This window comes from Giraffa tippelskirchi, chromosome X, assembly GCF_054371585.1.
Source record: "Giraffa tippelskirchi isolate mGirTip1 chromosome X, T2T-mGirTip1v1.2.pri, whole genome shotgun sequence".
NCBI classification, from domain to species: domain Eukaryota; kingdom Metazoa; phylum Chordata; class Mammalia; order Artiodactyla; family Giraffidae; genus Giraffa; species Giraffa tippelskirchi.
Genome location: NC_137289.1, coordinates 58079851 through 58099934, shown reverse-complemented (window position 1 = coordinate 58099934; position 20084 = coordinate 58079851).

Below are 20084 nucleotides of genomic sequence, written 5' to 3'. Positions count from 1 at the left end.
TTGGAAGAGCAGTGATGTTAGGCAACTTTCCTAAGATCACAGAGCTCACTTACGGAAGCAGAGTAGTCAGAAAACTTGCCTAGTTAACACAGCTCTGAAGAGGAAGCGGGGAGAGGTCAGGCAGTCTCGCTAAACTCACCCAGTTCAGATGTGGATGCACAGAGAGGTCAGACCACTTACGGAATGACACAGACATCAGAAGTGGAAGCACAGAGAGGTCAGGCACCTTGCCTAAGATCACACAGCTCTTTGTTGGAAGCACAGAGAGGTCAGCCAACTTGGCGAAGATCACACATCTCAGAAGTGGAGGCACAGAACATTCGTCACCTTGCCTAACAGCACACAGCTCCTAAGTCGAAGCACAGAGCGGTGAGGAAATGTTCCCAAGATCATGTAGCTCGAGCTAGAAGCATCGAAGTCAGGTAGTGTGGCCTACGATCAGAGAGGTCTTAAGGGGAAGCACAGAGAGGTTAGAAACTTTACTGAAGAGCACACAGCTCAGACCTAGAAGAGATTTGAGCGAGACTGCCTGACCTCCCGCTGCTTCCTCTTCAGAGCTGTGTTAACTAGACAAGTTGTCTGACCACTCTGCTTCCGTAAGTGAGCTCTGGGATCTCAGGAAAGGTGCCTAACATCACTGCTCTTCCAATATTTGAACCGTGTGATTGTGTACATTTTGCCTGGCCTCTCTCTTCTTCCAGTTATGAGATGCCATAGCTTAGGGAAGTTGTCTAACCTCTCTTTGCTTCCACTTTTGAGCTGTGTGATAGACAGGATAGGCAACTTGTCTATGATCACACAGCTCCAAAACGTAAGGACAAAGAGGACAGGCAACAGGATGAGGATCGCAAAGCTCAGAAGAGGAAGCACAGACAAGTTAGACAACTTCCCGAAGATATGACAGCTCATAAGTGGAAACACACAGAGCTAGAGAAATTCGTTAGGGTCACCCAGGTCACATATGGAAGCCCAGAGAGGTTAGGTCACTTTCCTCAGATGACAGAGCTCACTTATAGAAGCAGAGTGGTCAGGCAACGTACCTCAGAACACACAGATCAGAAGAGGAAGCGGAGAGAGGTCAGATGTGGAAGGTCAGACCACTCAGGTCAGGTCGCACAGCCCATCACTGGAAGCATGGACAGGTCTGGCAACCTGCGTGGCCTCACACAGGCTCAGAAGTGGAAACAGAGAGGTTGAGAAACCTACCTGTGATCACACAAATCAGAAGTGGAAGCACAGAGAGCTCAGACCACTTCATTCAGCTCACAGAGCTCTATGTTGGAAGCCCAGAGAGGTTAAGCAACTTACCTCAGATCACACAGCTCCTAAGTAGAAGCAGAGACAGGTCGGGGAAATTGCCTAAAATCACACACCTTCCACATGGAAGCACAGACAGTTCGGGCAACTTTCCTAAAATCACAGAGCTCAGATAGGGAAGAAGAGACTGGTCTGGCTACTTGCCAAGTTAACAGACATCTGAAGACAAAGCAGGGAGAGGCCATCCAGCCTCCTTAAGGTCACCCAACTAAGATGTGGAAACACAGAGAGGACAGACCACTTAATTCAGGTCACAGAGCTCAGACGTGGAAGCACAGAGAGGTTAGGCAACTTGCCTCATATCACACAGCTCTTGGATGGAAGCACAGAGAGGTCAGGAAACTTGCCGAAAATCACATACCTCAGAAGTGGAAACACAAGTGGTTGGTCACCTTGCCTACCAGCGTCCACAGCTCTTCAGTGGAAGCACAGAGAGGTCAGGAAATGTTCCTAGGATCATGTAGAAGTGAGTCGGAAGCAGAGAGGGGTCAAGCAACATACCTAAGATCACACATCTCACACGTGGAAGCCCAGAGACGTCAGACCACTCAGGTAAGGTCACACAGCCCATCCCTGGAAGCATGGAGAGGTCTGGCAATCTGCCTGGCCTCACACAGCTCAGAAGTGGAAACAGAGAGGTTCAGAAACTTACCTGAGATCACACAAATCACAAGTGGAAGCACACAGAGCTCAGACCACTTCATTCCCGTCACCGAGCTCGACGTTGGAAGCACAGAGAGGTTAAGCAACTTACCTAAGATCACACAGCTCATAAGCAGAAGCACAAAGAGGTCAGGAAACTCGCTTAAGGTCACAAACCTCAGAAGTGGAAGCCCAGAGAAGTTAGGGAACTTGTGTAACATCACACAGCTCAACAGTGGAAGCACAGAGAGGTTTGGCAGTTTGCCTAATCTCACACAGCTCTTGGAGGGAAGCACGGAGAGGTCAGGAAACTTGCCTAAGATCACATATGTCAGAGGTGAAAACACAAGCGGTTGATCACCTCGCCTAGCAGCGTACACAACTCTTAAGTGGAAGCACAGGGAGGTGAGGAAATGTTCCTAAGATCATGGAGAACCGAGTTGGAAGCACAGAGAGGTCAAGCAAATAGCCTAAGAACGCACAGCACCTAAGTGGAAGCACAGAGTGATTCGGCACGTAGCCTAATAGCACGTGGCTCAGAAGTGGAACCACGGAGAGGTTAGGCAACTTGACTCAGATAACACAGCTCAAAAATGGGAGCACAAGGAGGACAGGATGCTTGCTTATGATCACCCAGCTCAGAAGTGGAAGCACATACAAGTTAGGCAACATGACTAACATCATACAGCTCATAAGTAGGAGCACAGACAGGTCAGGCAACTTGCCTGGGATCACACAGCTCAAAAGTGGAAGCAGAGAGAGGTTAGACAACTTCCCTAAGATATGACAGCTCATAACTGGAAGAACAGAGAGGCCAGGCAAAATGTATCACCTAACACGGTTCAAATATTGGAAGAGCAGTGATGTTAGGCAACTTTCCTAAGATCACAGAGCTCACTTACGGAAGCAGAGTAGTCAGACAACTTGCCTAGTTAACACAGCTCTGAAGAGGAAGCGGGGAGAGGTCAGGCAGTCTCGCTAAACTCACCCAGTTCAGATGTGGATGCACAGAGAGGTCAGACCACTTACGGAATGACACAGACATCAGAAGTGGAAGCACAGAGAGGTCAGGCACCTTGCCTAAGATCACACAGCTCTTTGTTGGAAGCACAGAGAGGTCAGGAAACTTGGCGAAGATCACACATCTCAGAAGTGGAGGCACAGAACATTCGTCACCTTGCCTAACAGCACACAGCTCCTAAGTCGAAGCACAGAGCGGTGAGGAAATGTTCCCAAGATCATGTAGCTCGAGCTAGAAGCATCGAAGTCAGGTAGTGTGGCCTACGATCAGAGAGGTCTTAAGGGGAAGCACAGAGAGGTTAGAAACTTTACTGAAGAGCACACAGCTCAGACCTAGAAGTGATTTGAGCGAGACTGCCTGACCTCCCCCTGCTTCCTCTTCAGAGCTGTGTTAACTAGGCAAGTTGTCTGACCACTCTGCTTCCGTAAGTGAGCTCTGGGATCTCAGGAAAGGTGCCTAACATCACTGCTCTTCCAATATTTGAACCGTGTGATTGTGTACATTTTGCCTGGCCTCTCTCTTCTTCCAGTTATGAGATGCCATAGCTTAGCGAAGTTGTCTAACCTCTCTTTGCTTCCACTTTTGAGCTGTGTGATAGACAGGATAGGCAACTTGTCTAAGATCACACAGCTCCAAAACGTAAGGACAAAGAGGACAGGCAACAGGATGAGGATCGCAAAGCTCAGAAGAGGAAGCACAGACAAGTTCGACAACTTCCCGAAGATATGACAGCTCATAAGTGGAAACACACAGAGCTAGAGAAATTCGTTAGGGTCACCCAGGTCACATATGGAAGCCCAGAGAGGTTAGGTCACTTTCCTCAGATGACAGAGCTCACTTATAGAAGCAGAGTGGTCAGGCAACGTACCTCAGAACACACAGATCAGAAGAGGAAGCGGAGAGAGGTCAGATGTGGAAGGTCAGACCACTCAGGTCAGGTCGCACAGCCCATCACTGGAAGCATGGACAGGTCTGGCAACCTGCGTGGCCTCACACAGGCTCAGAAGTGGAAACAGAGAGGTTGAGAAACCTACCTGTGATCACACAAATCAGAAGTGGAAGCACAGAGAGCTCAGACCACTTCATTCAGCTCACAGAGCTCTATGTTGGAAGCCCAGAGAGGTGAAGCAACTTACCTCAGATCACACAGCTCCTAAGTAGAAGCAGAGACAGGTCGGGGAAATTGCCTAAAATCACACACCTTCCACATGGAAGCACAGACAGTTCGGGCAACTTTCCTAAAATCACAGAGCTCAGATAGGGAAGAAGAGACTGGTCTGGCAACTTGCCAAGTTAACAGACCTCTGAAGACAAAGCAGGGAGAGGCCATCCAGCCTCCTTAAGGTCACCCAACTCAGATGTGGAAACACAGAGAGGACAGACCACTTAATTCAGGTCACAGAGCTCAGACGTGGAAGCACAGAGAGGTTAGGCAACTTGCCTCATATCACACAGCTCTTGGATGGAAGCACAGAGAGGTCAGGAAACTTGCCGAAAATCACATACCTCAGAACTGGAAACACAAGTGGTTGGTCACCTTGCCTACCAGCGTCCACAGCTCTTCAGTGGGAGCACAGAGAGGTCAGGAAATGTTCCTAGGATCATGTAGAAGCGAGTCGGAAGCAGAGAGGGGTCAAGCAACATACCTAAGATCACACATCTCACACGTGGAAGCCCAGAGACGTCAGACCACTCAGGTAAGGTCACACAGCCCATCCCTGGAAGCATGGAGAGGTCTGGCAATCTGCCTGGCCTCACACAGCTCAGAAGTGGAAACAGAGAGGTTCAGAAACTTACCTGAGATCACACAAATCACAAGTGGAAGCACACAGAGCTCAGACCACTTCATTCCCGTCACCGAGCTCGACGTTGGAAGCACAGAGAGGTTAAGCAACTTACCTAAGATCACACAGCTCATAAGCAGAAGCACAGAGAGGTCAGGAAACTTGGCGAAGATCACACATCTCAGAAGTGGAGGCACAGAACATTCGTCACCTTGCCTACCAGCACACAGCTCCTAAGTCGAAGCACAGAGAGGTGAGGAAATGTTCCCAAGATCATGTAGCTCGAGCTAGAAGCATCGAAGTCAGGTAGTGTGGCCCAAGATCAGAGAGGTCTTAAGGGGAAGCACAGAGAGGTTAGAAACTTTACTGAAGAGCACACAGCTCAGACCTAGAAGTGATTTGAGCGAGACTGCCTGACCTCCCCCTGCTTCCTCTTCAGAGCTGTGTTAACTAGGCAAGTTGTCTGACCACTCTGCTTCCGTAAGTGAGCTCTGGGATCTCAGGAAAGGTGCCTAACATCACTGCTCTTCCAATATTTGAACCGTGTGATTGTGTACATTTTGCCTGGCCTCTCTCTTCTTCCAGTTATGAGATGCCATAGCTTAGGGAAGTTGTCTAACCTCTCTTTGCTTCCACTTTTGAGCTGTGTGATAGACAGGATAGGCAACTTGTCTAAGATCACACAGCTCCAAAACGTAAGGACAAAGAGGACAGGCAACAGGATGAGGATCGCAAAGCTCAGAAGAGGAAGCACAGACAAGTTAGACAACTTCCCGAAGATATGACAGCTCATAAGTGGAAACACACAGAGCTAGAGAAATTCGTTAGGGTCACCCAGGTCACATATGGAAGCCCAGAGAGGTTAGGTCACTTTCCTCAGATGACAGAGCTCACTTATAGAAGCAGAGTGGTCAGGCAACGTACCTCAGAACACACAGATCAGAAGAGGAAGCGGAGAGAGGTCAGATGTGGAAGGTCAGACCACTCAGGTCAGGTCGCACAGCCCATCACTGGAAGCATGGACAGGTCTGGCAACCTGCGTGGCCTCACACAGGCTCAGAAGTGGAAACAGAGAGGTTGAGAAACCTACCTGTGATCACACAAATCAGAAGTGGAAGCACAGAGAGCTCAGACCACTTCATTCAGCTCACAGAGCTCTATGTTGGAAGCCCAGAGAGGTTAAGCAACTTACCTCAGATCACACAGCTCCTAAGTAGAAGCAGAGACAGGTCGGGGAAATTGCCTAAAATCACACACCTTCCACATGGAAGCACAGACAGTTCGGGCAACTTTCCTAAAATCACAGAGCTCAGATAGGGAAGAAGAGACTGGTCTGGCAACTTGCCAAGTTAACAGACCTCTGAAGACAAAGCAGGGAGAGGCCATCCAGCCTCCTTAAGGTCACCCAACTCAGATGTGGAAACACAGAGAGGACAGACCACTTAATTCAGGTCACAGAGCTCAGACGTGGAAGCACAGAGAGGTTAGGCAACTTGCCTCATATCACACAGCTCTTGGATGGAAGCACAGAGAGGTCAGGAAACTTGCCGAAAATCACATACCTCAGAAGTGGAAACACAAGTGGTTGGTCACCTTGCCTACCAGCATCCACAGCTCTTCAGTGGAAGCACAGAGAGGTCAGGAAATGTTCCTAGGATCATGTAGAAGCGAGTCGGAAGCAGAGAGGGGTCAAGCAACATACCTAAGATCACACATCTCACACGTGGAAGCCCAGAGACGTCAGACCACTCAGGTAAGGTCACACAGCCCATCCCTGGAAGCATGGAGAGGTCTGGCAATCTGCCTGGCCTCACAAAGCTCAGAAGTGGAAACAGAGAGGTTCAGAAACTTACCTGAGATCACACAAATCACAAGTGGAAGCACACAGAGCTCAGACCACTTCATTCCCGTCACCGAGCTCGACGTTGGAAGCACAGAGAGGTTAAGCAACTTACCTAAGATCACACAGCTCATAAGCAGAAGCACAAAGAGGTCAGGAAGCTCGCTTAAGGTCACAAACCTCAGAAGTGGAAGCACAGAGAAGTTAGGGAACTTGTGTAACATCACACAGCTCAACAGTGGAAGCACAGAGAGGTTTGGCAGTTTGCCTAATCTCACACAGCTCTTGGAGGGAAGCACGGAGAGGTCAGGAAACTTGCCTAAGATCACATATGTCAGAGGTGAAAACACAAGCGGTTGATCACCTCGCCTAGCAACGTACACAACTCTTAAGTGGAAGCACAGGGAGGTGAGGAAATGTTCCTAAGATCATGGAGAACCGGGTTGGAAGCACAGAGAGGAAAAGCAAATAGCCTAAGAACACACAGCACCTAAGTGGAAGCACAGAGTGGTTCGGCACGTAGCCTAATAGCACGTGGCTCAGAAGTGGAACCACGGAGAGGTTAGGCAACTTGACTCAGATAACACAGCTCAAAAATGGGAGCACAGGGAGGGCAGGATGCTTGCTTATGATCACCCAGCTCAGAAGTGGAAGCACATACAAGTTAGGCAACATGACTAACATCATACAGCTCATAAGTAGGAGCACAGACAGGTCGGGCAACTTGCCTGGGATCACACAGCTCAAAAGTGGAAGCAGAGAGAGGTTAGACAACTTCCCTAAGATATGACAGCTCATAACTGGAAGAACAGAGAGGCCAGGCAAAATGTATCACCTAACACGGTTCAAATATTGGAAGAGCAGTGATGTTAGGCAACTTTCCTAAGATCACAGAGCTCACTTACGGAAGCACAGTAGTCAGACAACTTGCCTAGTTAACACAGCTCTGAAGAGGAAGCGGGGAGAGGTCAGGCAGTCTCGCTAAACTCACCCAGTTCAGATGTGGATGCACAGAGAGGTCAGACCACTTACGGAATGACACAGACATCAGAAGTGGAAGCACAGAGAGGTCAGGCAACTTGCCTAAGATCACACAGCTCTTTGTTGGAAGCACAGAGAGGTCAGGAAACTTGGCGAAGATCACACATCTCAGAAGTGGAGGCACAGAACATTCGTCACCTTGCCTACCAGCACACAGCTCCTAAGTCGAAGCACAGAGAGGTGAGGAAATGTTCCCAAGATCATGTAGCTCGAGCTAGAAGCATCGAAGTCAGGTAGTGTGGCCCAAGATCAGAGAGGTCTTAAGGGGAAGCACAGAGAGGTTAGAAACTTTACTGAAGAGCACACAGCTCAGACCTAGAAGTGATTTGAGCGAGACTGCCTGACCTCCCCCTGCTTCCTCTTCAGAGCTGTGTTAACTAGGCAAGTTGTCTGACCACTCTGCTTCCGTAAGTGAGCTCTGGGATCTCAGGAAAGGTGCCTAACATCACTGCACTTCCAATATTTGAACCGTGTGATTGTGTACATTTTGCCTGGCCTCTCTCTTCTTCCAGTTATGAGATGCCATAGCTTAGGGAAGTTGTCTAACCTCTCTTTGCTTCCACTTTTGAGCTGTGTGATAGACAGGATAGGCAACTTGTCTAAGATCACACAGCTCCAAAACGTAAGGACAAAGAGGACAGGCAACAGGATGAGGATCGCAAAGCTCAGAAGAGGAAGCACAGACAAGTTAGACAACTTCCCGAAGATACGACAGCTCATAAGTGGAAACACACAGAGCTAGAGAAATTCGTTAGGGTCACCCAGGTCACATATGGAAGCCCAGAGAGGTTAGGTCACTTTCCTCAGATGACAGAGCTCACTTATAGAAGCAGAGTGGTCAGGCAACGTACCTCAGAACACACAGATCAGAAGAGGAAGCGGAGAGAGGTCAGATGTGGAAGGTCAGACCACTCAGGTCAGGTCGCACAGCCCATCACTGGAAGCATGGACAGGTCTGGCAACCTGCGTGGCCTCACACAGGCTCAGAAGTGGAAACAGAGAGGTTGAGAAACCTACCTGTGATCACACAAATCAGAAGTGGAAGCACAGAGAGCTCAGACCACTTCATTCAGCTCACAGAGCTCTATGTTGGAAGCCCAGAGAGGTTAAGCAACTTACCTCAGATCACACAGCTCCTAAGTAGAAGCAGAGACAGGTCGGGGAAATTGCCTAAAATCACACACCTTCCACATGGAAGCACAGACAGTTCGGGCAACTTTCCTAAAATCACAGAGCTCAGATAGGGAAGAAGAGACTGGTCTGGCAACTTGCCAAGTTAACAGACCTCTGAAGACAAAGCAGGGAGAGGCCATCCAGCCTCCTTAAGGTCACCCAACTCAGATGTGGAAACACAGAGAGGACAGACCACTTAATTCAGGTCACAGAGCTCAGACGTGGAAGCACAGAGAGGTTAGGCAACTTGCCTCATATCACACAGCTCTTGGATGGAAGCACAGAGAGGTCAGGAAACTTGCCGAAAATCACATACCTCAGAAGTGGAAACACAAGTGGTTGGTCACCTTGCCTACCAGCATCCACAGCTCTTCAGTGGAAGCACAGAGAGGTCAGGAAATGTTCCTAGGATCATGTAGAAGCGAGTCGGAAGCAGAGAGGGGTCAAGCAACATACCTAAGATCACACATCTCACACGTGGAAGCCCAGAGACGTCAGACCACTCAGGTAAGGTCACACAGCCCATCCCTGGAAGCATGGAGAGGTCTGGCAATCTGCCTGGCCTCACACAGCTCAGAAGTGGAAACAGAGAGGTTCAGAAACTTACCTGAGATCACACAAATCACAAGTGGAAGCACACAGAGCTCAGACCACTTCATTCCCGTCACCGAGCTCGACGTTGGAAGCACAGAGAGGTTAAGCAACTTACCTAAGATCACACAGCTCATAAGCAGAAGCACAAAGAGGTCAGGAAGCTCGCTTAAGGTCACAAACCTCAGAAGCGGAAGCACAGAGAAGTTAGGGAACTTGTGTAACATCACACAGCTCAACAGTGGAAGCACAGAGAGGTTTGGCAGTTTGCCTAATCTCACACAGCTCTTGGAGGGAAGCACGGAGAGGTCAGGAAACTTGCCTAAGATCACATATGTCAGAGGTGAAAACACAAGCGGTTGATCACCTCGCCTAGCAACGTACACAACTCTTAAGTGGAAGCACAGGGAGGTGAGGAAATGTTCCTAAGATCATGGAGAACCGGGTTGGAAGCACAGAGAGGAAAAGCAAATAGCCTAAGAACACACAGCACCTAAGTGGAAGCACAGAGTGGTTCGGCACGTAGCCTAATAGCACGTGGCTCAGAAGTGGAACCACGGAGAGGTTAGGCAACTTGACTCAGATAACACAGCTCAAAAATGGGAGCACAGGGAGGGCAGGATGCTTGCTTATGATCACCCAGCTCAGAAGTGGAAGCACATACAAGTTAGGCAACATGACTAACATCATACAGCTCATAAGTAGGAGCACAGACAGGTCGGGCAACTTGCCTGGGATCACACAGCTCAAAAGTGGAAGCAGAGAGAGGTTAGACAACTTCCCTAAGATATGACAGCTCATAACTGGAAGAACAGAGAGGCCAGGCAAAATGTATCACCTAACACGGTTCAAATATTGGAAGAGCAGTGATGTTAGGCAACTTTCCTAAGATCACAGAGCTCACTTACGGAAGCAGAGTAGTCAGACAACTTGCCTAGTTAACACAGCTCTGAAGAGGAAGCGGGGAGAGGTCAGGCAGTCTCGCTAAACTCACCCAGTTCAGATGTGGATGCACAGAGAGGTCAGACCACTTACGGAATGACACAGACATCAGAAGTGGAAGCACAGAGAGGTCAGGCAACTTGCCTAAGATCACACAGCTCTTTGTTGGAAGCACAGAGAGGTCAGGAAACTTGGCGAAGATCACACATCTCAGAAGTGGAGGCACAGAACATTCGTCACCTTGCCTACCAGCACACAGCTCCTAAGTCGAAGCACAGAGAGGTGAGGAAATGTTCCCAAGATCATGTAGCTCGAGCTAGAAGCATCGAAGTCAGGTAGTGTGGCCCAAGATCAGAGAGGTCTTAAGGGGAAGCACAGAGAGGTTAGAAACTTTACTGAAGAGCACACAGCTCAGACCTAGAAGTGATTTGAGCGAGACTGCCTGACCTCCCCCTGCTTCCTCTTCAGAGCTGTGTTAACTAGGCAAGTTGTCTGACCACTCTGCTTCCGTAAGTGAGCTCTGGGATCTCAGGAAAGGTGCCTAACATCACTGCTCTTCCAATATTTGAACCGTGTGATTGTGTACATTTTGCCTGGCCTCTCTCTTCTTCCAGTTATGAGATGCCATAGCTTAGGGAAGTTGTCTAACCTCTCTTTGCTTCCACTTTTGAGCTGTGTGATAGACAGGATAGGCAACTTGTCTAAGATCACACAGCTCCAAAACGTAAGGACAAAGAGGACAGGCAACAGGATGAGGATCGCAAAGCTCAGAAGAGGAAGCACAGACAAGTTAGACAACTTCCCGAAGATACGACAGCTCATAAGTGGAAACACACAGAGCTAGAGAAATTCGTTAGGGTCACCCAGGTCACATATGGAAGCCCAGAGAGGTTAGGTCACTTTCCTCAGATGACAGAGCTCACTTATAGAAGCAGAGTGGTCAGGCAACGTACCTCAGAACACACAGATCAGAAGAGGAAGCGGAGAGAGGTCAGATGTGGAAGGTCAGACCACTCAGGTCAGGTCGCACAGCCCATCACTGGAAGCATGGACAGGTCTGGCAACCTGCGTGGCCTCACACAGGCTCAGAAGTGGAAACAGAGAGGTTGAGAAACCTACCTGTGATCACACAAATCAGAAGTGGAAGCACAGAGAGCTCAGACCACTTCATTCAGCTCACAGAGCTCTATGTTGGAAGCCCAGAGAGGTTAAGCAACTTACCTCAGATCACACAGCTCCTAAGTAGAAGCAGAGACAGGTCGGGGAAATTGCCTAAAATCACACACCTTCCACATGGAAGCACAGACAGTTCGGGCAACTTTCCTAAAATCACAGAGCTCAGATAGGGAAGAAGAGACTGGTCTGGCAACTTGCCAAGTTAACAGACCTCTGAAGACAAAGCAGGGAGAGGCCATCCAGACTCCTTAAGGTCACCCAACTCAGATGTGGAAACACAGAGAGGACAGACCACTTAATTCAGGTCACAGAGCTCAGACGTGGAAGCACAGAGAGGTTAGGCAACTTGCCTCATATCACACAGCTCTTGGATGGAAGCACAGAGAGGTCAGGAAACTTGCCGAAAATCACATACCTCAGAAGTGGAAACACAAGTGGTTGGTCACCTTGCCTACCAGCGTCGACAGCTCTTCAGTGGAAGCACAGAGAGGTCAGGAAATGTTCCTAGGATCATGTAGAAGCGAGTCGGAAGCAGAGAGAGGTCAAGCAACATACCTAAGATCACACATCTCACACGTGGAAGCCCAGAGACGTCAGACCACTCAGGTAAGGTCACACAGCCCATCCCTGGAAGCATGGAGAGGTCTGGCAATCTGCCTGGCCTCACACAGCTCAGAAGTGGAAACAGAGAGGTTCAGAAACTTGCCTGAGATCACACAAATCACAAGTGGAAGCACACAGAGCTCAGACCACTTCATTCCCGTCACCGAGCTCGACGTTGGAAGCACAGAGAGGTTAAGCAACTTACCTAAGATCACACAGCTCATAAGCAGAAGCACAAAGAGGTCAGGAAGCTCGCTTAAGGTCACAAACCTCAGAAGTGGAAGCACAGAGAAGTTAGGGAACTTGTGTAACATCACACAGCTCAACAGTGGAAGCACAGAGAGGTTTGGCAGTTTGCCTAATCTCACACAGCTCTTGGAGGGAAGCACGGAGAGGTCAGGAAACTTACCTAAGATCACATATGTCAGAGGTGAAAACACAAGCGGTTGATCACCTCGCCTAGCAGCGTACACAACTCTTAAGTGGAAGCACAGGGAGGTGAGGAAATGTTCCTAAGATCATGGAGAACCGGGTTGGAAGCACAGAGAGGAAAAGCAAATAGCCTAAGAACACACAGCACCTAAGTGGAAGCACAGAGTGATTCGGCACGTAGCCTAATAGCACGTGGCTCAGAAGTGGAACCACGGAGAGGTTAGGCAACTTGACTCAGATAACACAGCTCAAAAATGGGAGCACAGGGAGGGCAGGATGCTTGCTTATGATCACCCAGCTCAGAAGTGGAAGCACATACAAGTAAGGCAACATGACTAACATCATACAGCTCATAAGTAGGAGCACAGACAGGTCGGGCAACTTGCCTGGGATCACACAGCTCAAAAGTGGAAGCAGAGAGAGGTTAGACAACTTCCCTAAGATATGACAGCTCATAACTAGAAGAACAGAGAGGCCAGGCAAAATGTATCACCTAACACGGTTCAAATATTGGAAGAGCAGTGATGTTAGGCAACTTTCCTAAGATCACAGAGCTCACTTACGGAAGCAGAGTAGTCAGACAACTTGCCTAGTTAACACAGCTCTGAAGAGGAAGCGGGGAGAGGTCAGGCAGTCTCGCTAAACTCACCCAGTTCAGATGTGGATGCACAGAGAGGTCAGACCACTTACGGAATGACACAGACATCAGAAGTGGAAGCACAGAGAGGTCAGGCACCTTGCCTAAGATCACACAGCTCTTTGTTGGAAGCACAGAGAGGTCAGCCAACTTGGCGAAGATCACACATCTCAGAAGTGGAGGCACAGAACATTCGTCACCTTGCCTAACAGCACACAGCTCCTAAGTCGAAGCACAGAGCGGTGAGGAAATGTTCCCAAGATCATGTAGCTCGAGCTAGAAGCATCGAAGTCAGGTAGTGTGGCCTACGATCAGAGAGGTCTTAAGGGGAAGCACAGAGAGGTTAGAAACTTTACTGAAGAGCACACAGCTCAGACCTAGAAGAGATTTGAGCGAGACTGCCTGACCTCCCCCTGCTTCCTCTTCAGAGCTGTGTTAACTAGACAAGTTGTCTGACCACTCTGCTTCCGTAAGTGAGCTCTGGGATCTCAGGAAAGGTGCCTAACATCACTGCTCTTCCAATATTTGAACCGTGTGATTGTGTACATTTTGCCTGGCCTCTCTCTTCTTCCAGTTATGAGATGCCATAGCTTAGGGAAGTTGTCTAACCTCTCTTTGCTTCCACTTTTGAGCTGTGTGATAGACAGGATAGGCAACTTGTCTATGATCACACAGCTCCAAAACGTAAGGACAAAGAGGACAGGCAACAGGATGAGGATCGCAAAGCTCAGAAGAGGAAGCACAGACAAGTTAGCCAACTTCCCGAAGATATGACAGCTCATAAGTGGAAACACACAGAGCTAGAGAAATTCGTTAGGGTCACCCAGGTCACATATGGAAGCCCAGAGAGGTTAGGTCACTTTCCTCAGATGACAGAGCTCACTTATAGAAGCAGAGTGGTCAGGCAACGTACCTCAGAACACACAGATCAGAAGAGGAAGCGGAGAGAGGTCAGATGTGGAAGGTCAGACCACTCAGGTCAGGTCGCACAGCCCATCACTGGAAGCATGGACAGGTCTGGCAACCTGCGTGGCCTCACACAGGCTCAGAAGTGGAAACAGAGAGGTTGAGAAACCTACCTGTGATCACACAAATCAGAAGTGGAAGCACAGAGAGCTCAGACCACTTCATTCAGCTCACAGAGCTCTATGTTGGAAGCCCAGAGAGGTTAAGCAACTTACCTCAGATCACACAGCTCCTAAGTAGAAGCAGAGACAGGTCGGGGAAATTGCCTAAAATCACACACCTTCCACATGGAAGCACAGACAGTTCGGGCAACTTTCCTAAAATCACAGAGCTCAGATAGGGAAGAAGAGACTGGTCTGGCTACTTGCCAAGTTAACAGACATCTGAAGACAAAGCAGGGAGAGGCCATCCAGCCTCCTTAAGGTCACCCAACTAAGATGTGGAAACACAGAGAGGACAGACCACTTAATTCAGGTCACAGAGCTCAGACGTGGAAGCACAGAGAGGTTAGGCAACTTGCCTCATATCACACAGCTCTTGGATGGAAGCACAGAGAGGTCAGGAAACTTGCCGAAAATCACATACCTCAGAAGTGGAAACACAAGTGGTTGGTCACCTTGCCTACCAGCGTCCACAGCTCTTCAGTGGAAGCACAGAGAGGTCAGGAAATGTTCCTAGGATCATGTAGAAGTGAGTCGGAAGCAGAGAGGGGTCAAGCAACATACCTAAGATCACACATCTCACACGTGGAAGCCCAGAGACGTCAGACCACTCAGGTAAGGTCACACAGCCCATCCCTGGAAGCATGGAGAGGTCTGGCAATCTGCCTGGCCTCACACAGCTCAGAAGTGGAAACAGAGAGGTTCAGAAACTTACCTGAGATCACACAAATCACAAGTGGAAGCACACAGAGCTCAGACCACTTCATTCCCGTCACCGAGCTCGACGTTGGAAGCACAGAGAGGTTAAGCAACTTACCTAAGATCACACAGCTCATAAGCAGAAGCACAAAGAGGTCAGGAAACTCGCTTAAGGTCACAAACCTCAGAAGTGGAAGCCCAGAGAAGTTAGGGAACTTGTGTAACATCACACAGCTCAACAGTGGAAGCACAGAGAGGTTTGGCAGTTTGCCTAATCTCACACAGCTCTTGGAGGGAAGCACGGAGAGGTCAGGAAACTTGCCTAAGATCACATATGTCAGAGGTGAAAACACAAGCGGTTGATCACCTCGCCTAGCAGCGTACACAACTCTTAAGTGGAAGCACAGGGAGGTGAGGAAATGTTCCTAAGATCATGGAGAACCGAGTTGGAAGCACAGAGAGGTCAAGCAAATAGCCTAAGAACACACAGCACCTAAGTGGAAGCACAGAGTGATTCGGCACGTAGCCTAATAGCACGTGGCTCAGAAGTGGAACCACGGAGAGGTTAGGCAACTTGACTCAGATAACACAGCTCAAAAATGGGAGCACAAGGAGGACAGGATGCTTGCTTATGATCACCCAGCTCAGAAGTGGAAGCACATACAAGTTAGGCAACATGACTAACATCATACAGCTCATAAGTAGGAGCACAGACAGGTCAGGCAACTTGCCTGGGATCACACAGCTCAAAAGTGGAAGCAGAGAGAGGTTAGACAACTTCCCTAAGATATGACAGCTCATAACTGGAAGAACAGAGAGGCCAGGCAAAATGTATCACCTAACACGGTTCAAATATTGGAAGAGCAGTGATGTTAGGCAACTTTCCTAAGATCACAGAGCTCACTTACGGAAGCAGAGTAGTCAGACAACTTGCCTAGTTAACACAGCTCTGAAGAGGAAGCGGGGAGAGGTCAGGCAGTCTCGCTAAACTCACCCAGTTCAGATGTGGATGCACAGAGAGGTCAGACCACTTACGGAATGACACAGACATCAGAAGTGGAAGCACAGAGAGGTCAGGCACCTTGCCTAAGATCACACAGCTCTTTGTTGGAAGCACAGAGAGGTCAGGAAACTTGGCGAAGATCACACATCTCAGAAGTGGAGGCACAGAACATTCGTCACCTTGCCTAACAGCACACAGCTCCTAAGTCGAAGCACAGAGCGGTGAGGAAATGTTCCCAAGATCATGTAGCTCGAGCTAGAAGCATCGAAGTCAGGTAGTGTGGCCTACGATCAGAGAGGTCTTAAGGGGAAGCACAGAGAGGTTAGAAACTTTACTGAAGAGCACACAGCTCAGACCTAGAATTGATTTGAGCGAGACTGCCTGACCTCCCCCTGCTTCCTCTTCAGAGCTGTGTTAACTAGGCAAGTTGTCTGACCACTCTGCTTCCGTAAGTGAGCTCTGGGATCTCAGGAAAGGTGCCTAACATCACTGCTCTTCCAATATTTGAACCGTGTGATTGTGTACATTTTGCCTGGCCTCTCTCTTCTTCCAGTTATGAGATGCCATAGCTTAGGGAAGTTGTCTAACCTCTCTTTGCTTCCACTTTTGAGCTGTGTGATAGACAGGATAGGCAACTTGTCTAAGATCACACAGCTCCAAAACGTAAGGACAAAGAGGACAGGCAACAGGATGAGGATCGCAAAGCTCAGAAGAGGAAGCACAGACAAGTTAGACAACTTCCCGAAGATACGACAGCTCATAAGTGGAAACACACAGAGCTAGAGAAATTCGTTAGGGTCACCCAGGTCACATATGGAAGCCCAGAGAGGTTAGGTCACTTTCCTCAGATGACAGAGCTCACTTATAGAAGCAGAGTGGTCAGGCAACGTACCTCAGAACACACAGATCAGAAGAGGAAGCGGAGAGAGGTCAGATGTGGAAGGTCAGACCACTCAGGTCAGGTCGCACAGCCCATCACTGGAAGCATGGACAGGTCTGGCAACCTGCGTGGCCTCACACAGGCTCAGAAGTGGAAACAGAGAGGTTGAGAAACCTACCTGTGATCACACAAATCAGAAGTGGAAGCACAGAGAGCTCAGACCACTTCATTCAGCTCACAGAGCTCTATGTTGGAAGCCCAGAGAGGTTAAGCAACTTACCTCAGATCACACAGCTCCTAAGTAGAAGCAGAGACAGGTCGGGGAAATTGCCTAAAATCACACACCTTCCACATGGAAGCACAGACAGTTCGGGCAACTTTCCTAAAATCACAGAGCTCAGATAGGGAAGAAGAGACTGGTCTGGCAACTTGCCAAGTTAACAGACCTCTGAAGACAAAGCAGGGAGAGGCCATCCAGCCTCCTTAAGGTCACCCAACTCAGATGTGGAAACACAGAGAGGACAGACCACTTAATTCAGGTCACAGAGCTCAGACGTGGAAGCACAGAGAGGTTAGGCAACTTGCCTCATATCACACAGCTCTTGGATGGAAGCACAGAGAGGTCAGGAAACTTGCCGAAAATCACATACCTCAGAAGTGGAAACACAAGTGGTTGGTCACCTTGCCTACCAGCATCCACAGCTCTTCAGTGGAAGCACAGAGAGGTCAGGAAATGTTCCTAGGATCATGTAGAAGCGAGTCGGAAGCAGAGAGGGGTCAAGCAACATACCTAAGATCACACATCTCACACGTGGAAGCCCAGAGACGTCAGACCACTCAGGTAAGGTCACACAGCCCATCCCTGGAAGCATGGAGAGGTCTGGCAATCTGCCTGGCCTCACACAGCTCAGAAGTGGAAACAGAGAGGTTCAGAAACTTACCTGAGATCACACAAATCACAAGTGGAAGCACACAGAGCTCAGACCACTTCATTCCCGTCACCGAGCTCGACGTTGGAAGCACAGAGAGGTTAAGCAACTTACCTAAGATCACACAGCTCATAAGCAGAAGCACAAAGAGGTCAGGAAGCTCGCTTAAGGTCACAAACCTCAGAAGCGGAAGCACAGAGAAGTTAGGGAACTTGTGTAACATCACACAGCTCAACAGTGGAAGCACAGAGAGGTTTGGCAGTTTGCCTAATCTCACACAGCTCTTGGAGGGAAGCACGGAGAGGTCAGGAAACTTGCCTAAGATCACATATGTCAGAGGTGAAAACACAAGCGGTTGATCACCTCGCCTAGCAACGTACACAACTCTTAAGTGGAAGCACAGGGAGGTGAGGAAATGTTCCTAAGATCATGGAGAACCGGGTTGGAAGCACAGAGAGGAAAAGCAAATAGCCTAAGAACACACAGCACCTAAGTGGAAGCACAGAGTGGTTCGGCACGTAGCCTAATAGCACGTGGCTCAGAAGTGGAACCACGGAGAGGTTAGGCAACTTGACTCAGATAACACAGCTCAAAAATGGGAGCACAGGGAGGGCAGGATGCTTGCTTATGATCACCCAGCTCAGAAGTGGAAGCACATACAAGTTAGGCAACATGACTAACATCATACAGCTCATAAGTAGGAGCACAGACAGGTCGGGCAACTTGCCTGGGATCACACAGCTCAAAAGTGGAAGCAGAGAGAGGTTAGACAACTTCCCTAAGATATGACAGCTCATAACTGGAAGAACAGAGAGGCCAGGCAAAATGTATCACCTAACACGGTTCAAATATTGGAAGAGCAGTGATGTTAGGCAACTTTCCTAAGATCACAGAGCTCACTTACGGAAGCAGAGTAGTCAGACAACTTGCCTAGTTAACACAGCTCTGAAGAGGAAGCGGGGAGAGGTCAGGCAGTCTCGCTAAACTCACCCAGTTCAGATGTGGATGCACAGAGAGGTCAGACCACTTACGGAATGACACAGACATCAGAAGTGGAAGCACAGAGAGGTCAGGCAACTTGCCTAAGATCACACAGCTCTTTGTTGGAAGCACAGAGAGGTCAGGAAACTTGGCGAAGATCACACATCTCAGAAGTGGAGGCACAGAACATTCGTCACCTTGCCTACCAGCACACAGCTCCTAAGTCGAAGCACAGAGAGGTGAGGAAATGTTCCCAAGATCATGTAGCTCGAGCTAGAAGCATCGAAGTCAGGTAGTGTGGCCCAAGATCAGAGAGGTCTTAAGGGGAAGCACAGAGAGGTTAGAAACTTTACTGAAGAGCACACAGCTCAGACCTAGAAGTGATTTGAGCGAGACTGCCTGACCTCCCCCTGCTTCCTCTTCAGAGCTGTGTTAACTAGGCAAGTTGTCTGACCACTCTGCTTCCGTAAGTGAGCTCTGGGATCTCAGGAAAGGTGCCTAACATCACTGCTCTTCCAATATTTGAACCGTGTGATTGTGTACATTTTGCCTGGCCTCTCTCTTCTTCCAGTTATGAGATGCCATAGCTTAGGGAAGTTGTCTAACCTCTCTTTGCTTCCACTTTTGAGCTGTGTGATAGACAGGATAGGCAACTTGTCTAAGATCACACAGCTCCAAAACGTAAGGACAAAGAGGACAGGCAACAGGATGAGGATCGCAAAGCTCAGAAGAGGAAGCACAGACAAGTTAGACAACTTCCCGAAGATACGACAGCTCATAAGTGGAAACACACAGAGCTAGAGAAATTCGTTAGGGTCACCCAGGTCACATATGGAAGCCCAGAGAGGTTAGGTCACTTTCCTCAGATGACAGAGCTCACTTATAGAAGCAGAGTGGTCAGGCAACGTACCTCAGAACACACAGATCAGAAGAGGAAGCGGAGAGAGGTCAGATGTGGAAGGTCAGACCACTCAGGTCAGGTCGCACAGCCCATCACTGGAAGCATGGACAGGTCTGGCAACCTGCGTGGCCTCACACAGGCTCAGAAGTGGAAACAGAGAGGTTGAGAAACCTACCTGTGATCACACAAATCAGAAGTGGAAGCACAGAGAGCTCAGACCACTTCATTCAGCTCACAGAGCTCTATGTTGGAAGCCCAGAGAGGTTAAGCAACTTACCTCAGATCACACAGCTCCTAAGTAGAAGCAGAGACAGGTCGGGGAAATTGCCTAAAATCACACACCTTCCACATGGAAGCACAGACAG